The sequence below is a fragment of the Salmo salar genome, chromosome 14 (assembly GCF_965601325.2).
Source record: "Salmo salar chromosome 14, fSalSal1, whole genome shotgun sequence".
Taxonomy (NCBI): Eukaryota; Metazoa; Chordata; class Actinopteri; order Salmoniformes; family Salmonidae; genus Salmo; species Salmo salar.
Window position 1 is genome coordinate 8,021,723 of NC_138304.1, and position 4,504 is coordinate 8,026,226.

Consider the following 4,504-nt stretch of genomic DNA (forward strand, 5'->3'; position numbering starts at 1 on the left):
CTGGAGTATTTGCTTTTAAATCCACGATTAAATAAGAAAATGGCGCTTTGGCAGCGTCCTCATAGCTCTCCATAAAGTAGGATTTCCTTCCCGGTTACATCTGCTGAGCTAGAGTGTTAATTTGTAGTTTGTCTCTAGGGTTTTTGAACAAAACCATGTAATTGGCGTTCAAACTAATGGCACGGCTGTTTTTACCTTGGTGAAACACATTCTGCACCAAGTAAAGCACGGACAGGTTTCTATGATGAGTATATTGGATAAAAGCTCGTGCAATTTCAGGATGTTCGCTACCTGCAAATAGCATATCGTCCAAAACCAGCAGATTGTTTTTATGAGGAGGTAAAAGTTCATCAGACAGGTATTCCTTCAACAAACTTGATTTTTATTTTCTTCAACAATTCATCATGATAACATGAATAACACCACACAATATTGTCAGGCTTCTGAGATAACACATGTTCAGAATTCTCTAAAATACTTTTTACAAAACAAGTTTTACCACTGTTGGAGGGGCCTGAGATTAAGGCCGAAAATGGTAGTTGCAACCGGGGGTCAAAACCTTCTACAGCAGCCATTATATCTTAAGCTTTAAGACACACTGGGGCTTGTAGCATAAGTCAGTAGCCAAAGGGCAGTGTGGTCCCGTTAGGTAAAAGCAGTCTCTTGTCATAGACTACCCTGAATCTTTTAGTAACTGGGGCATTCCTGAGATGAAATCCCTTTTTATCCCTAACAATGTTTTTGTAGGAGCTCAAAATCTCCAAGTCACTATTCCGATCGTTTATGAACCCCTCGACCAAGTGTGTGATTGATTCCAAGTTTACACGCGGGGCATTTTCGTAGTTTTGAGTCACGCCTTTGTCTTTCAACACCACGTGATTGTATTTAGTCCTAAAAGCATAGCTTTTGGGCCCACAGGAGGACCATTCTGTGATATGGTCACCATCTTTGAGTTCACTCGTTAAACCACCCAGATAGTTGCTAAGTGGGGGGTCCAGTCACCCTGTTTGCTTACATAGACCACAGAGTCTGTGTCACGGTAAAGAACCCTCCTCTGAAGCTGCTCCATGAGGGCGTACAGTTGAAGTCGGCAATAGGCCGTGGTAAATGCTGCAAGAAACACATTTACATTACCCGGGGGTAGAACCCACTTCTTGTTATGTCTCCATTGCACCAGGGCAATGTCTTGACTCAAGAATGAAAAATGTGAAATTTCGTATTGGTCCGAAAAAACAAATTCCAAAAATTCTTCGGGGTCTTTAATGATCGACGATCTTAGCATATTGCATCTCTGCGAAAGCTTCCCCCAAAGCGAGTTTAAGTACAATTTCGACACATTTCGTTTGGTCTTGTTGACCTCTATTCGGTCGGGGTCAAGAAGTATGCCTTCTGTGTCATGATAGTCTCGAATGTACTTGTCTTTGCTCTCTTGATCTGTGACGGATGCAGGATAGCTTGAAGCCATTTGCTTGCATCTCAAGAAGGTCTTGATGTACTCTTTAAAAAGAGTGTCTGATTTCATGGAAAAGTTCCACACTTCAAAGATTTTGGCCACACGGTACCCCTTATCTAGAGCCTTTGAGAATTCAGGTGTAACCCAGACACCTGTGAGGGCTCTTTCCTGATCTGAGTGATCACAAGGCTTTTCCTGGTTGTTGTTTTCACTGCAGGTGCGACATAGGGGAAAGAAAAGTTTTCCTTGAGGTCCCTTGTAAGGCAACACTGGTATAAACAAACCCCTAGGTGGGTAGACAGTTGCTTTGATCAGACCAAAATAGTTTTGGGGTAAGTCAAAGTCACGGTGAATAATTTTAGGATGCCCCATAGGATAGCATGAGGAACTCATTACATGAGGATAAAGAGATGTAAAATCTACATATCCTATTGTCTCGTCTGGTTGCGCTACATACCGCAAGGTCAAAGCATTGGTACGGCCAAAAACATCATATTGCGTTACAGACTCTTCTGACATGGGCGTTAATGGCGGGGTGTGTGCGGGTTCCGGTGTAGAAGATCTCATGCTCTCGTTCATCTGGTTTATTAAAAAAACTAGGGCGGGCGGGATTTGCAATAATTGGTTTTCATAGGTTGTTCCTGACTCGTTCATATGTTTAATTATTTCAATTAGGTCGGCGGGAATTTGGGAAAATAGATTTTCGTCTATCGGAATTATGTCTGATACCCCACCCTCGTTCATCCGTTCAATTAAAGCTTGTAGATCGGGGGGTATTTTCGCCAAAAGGCTTTCAACTGTCTCAATTATTGGCATGTCCATTTCGGTAACTGTTTTTACCGCCGGTATTTGCGTTTTTTAAACGGTTTGTTGCTTAACAAACGGGGCATTGTTGTCACGAATGCTAGGAGTGGTGGTAGGAGTCAGGCGCAGAGAGCAGAGGTAAGGAAAAATGAGATTTATTTTCTCTGGTACGACATGGTCGACGCCAACACAACAGGCGTGTGAACAAAATTCCCAACCCATACACAACGGGCACACAGTCCGGAAAGAAAATAAACCAAGCAGATCGCCAGCACATGAAACAAGCACACTGACGATAAAATAATCCCGCACAAACCTGGGCGGGCTAAACAGGCTTAAATAACCACAAATCAACGCACACAAATAAGGAACAGGTGCAAACAATAAGACATACCAACAGAAAAGGAAAAAGGGATCAGCGGCGGCTAGTAGGCCGGCGACGACGACCGCCGAGCGCCGCCCGAGCAGGCAGGGGAGCCACCTTCTGTGGGATTCGTGACAATTGTTCTACGCCAGAAGGATAGATCCTGACTGTATTGCCGCTCGAGTAAATTAACCATTCGTTTGTGTAGCAAGACATTTCTGGATTTTAGAGCCTTTGAAAAGGCATTGATAAACCCAGCTTGGTCTATTTCAGGTTTGGGTGTTTCTACATAAGAATTGGAGGAATCAAGAAGATTGGCTGCGTTACAGAATATCCAGTCGTCTACCTCAGGAATGTCATTTAAAACGTTGAAATCATCCGGTTTTGTTGTTTTATTGTGAATGTCTGGCGTGCCGAAATCCTCTGCGTGTTCTCGGTGTGTATGGTCTTCTGTGCCATTATACGCCGGGGAGGAGTCTGAAAGAAAATAATATGTACATAAAATAGATTGTTAAACATGTAATATATTAGGTTAAAATGTCAAATACATTTCAGATATAATACTATATATTAACAATACATAGTTAATTTACCTCGGCTTTTTTGACGCGGGCTGTTCTGACGAATCACGGAAACCGGGGGCTTTAGACTTTTTTCACCAGGCCTTGCAGATTCTGCATGGCATGTCTCATTGGAGTCTGAAAAAACGTTATTTGTCATTGTTTTAACATATTCAATCATAAAAATTGTATAAATTATAATAAACTATGTATTACTAATAACATATATAATGGCTTCATACCTTGTCCGTATAGGGCCGTTTCTTGAAGCAGTAACTTTTCGGGCCGGGGGGGTTCTGCGCAATGCACTTGCGCAGATGTTGTGCCATGTTTGGGGCGGAAATATGTAGCTTGGTTCCTGGGGGAGTTAGGGTAAACCCGTTCGAACAGAAAGGCAGAATAGCATCGATGTCATCGTTCAGAGTACATGAAGCACCCGTGATCCTTCTTTTGGGTCTGTCCGCTGTAAACACAAAAAAATAGCTTTTAATATAGGGTTCACACTTTTTGTTTTTAATGTATACATTTTCTTAGGGATTTTTATTATTGAACTTACGTCGACAATAGTGTGATGGGGATTGGCTACTTAAAGGGCTGCACGCAGTTTGATTCTGAGAATCCCCCTCTGACGAATGCTGTTCGAAATCATCTATCCCCCGGAGAAGCTGTGTAAAGGATTGAGACCCTACAGACGTTAGATAATATTAACATATATTTATATGAAATATACACATTTTTAAAATATGAGAATACGTGCATTTGACATATTACCTAAAAATCATTGTCCATCCATTTTAGAATAGCGATATCACATTTTTAATATCCATACAATTCCCTGAAAATACCTCTCCAAATCTAATATATTATTTTCACTAACTCACCTTCAGAAAGCTCCATTAGGACCGATTCCGCGATTATCTGTTGGCCTGCTAACTCTTCTGTCTGTTGGCCTGATGTTGCGCTTTAGGCTCTCTTACCGACTGGCTAGTTTCACTATTCTGCAATGAGTTTACAGAGCTGGGGGGGTGCCATTTTTTCGGGCAACATCCTGTATGCATACAAGGGTCATATAAAGTGCCCCCGAATGTCTAGAGACCCAAAAACCACAGGCGGGTGTCTCGACATATTCGGTCTGCCGATATTGCATTTATGCTTCATAGCACAGCTTTGGGGGGGCGCTGATTAGAAAATAACATATGTTTTAAATCCTTAGGAGGTCGTCTAGACAAGATATCTAACGCCTGGCCTTTTAGATTTTTTTAGCCCCCACATGCTTGGGGGTGAGATAAATACATATTTGAAAGGCTTGTGTGGTAATAAAAT

General features: G+C 42.0%; 1 long non-coding RNA gene across 1 annotated transcript; it reads right to left on the reverse strand.

The window, feature by feature from the left end:
• Nucleotides 1–361: 361 nt before the first annotated feature.
• LOC106568688 (uncharacterized) lies at nt 362–4,257 on the reverse strand. Its single transcript, XR_014380297.1, has 5 exons — nt 4,063–4,257; nt 3,738–3,846; nt 3,424–3,644; nt 3,215–3,319; nt 362–3,098 (listed from the first exon to the last, which is right to left on the reverse strand). It is a non-coding gene; the product is annotated as an uncharacterized LOC106568688 (long non-coding RNA).
• Nucleotides 4,258–4,504: the final 247 nt, after the last annotated feature.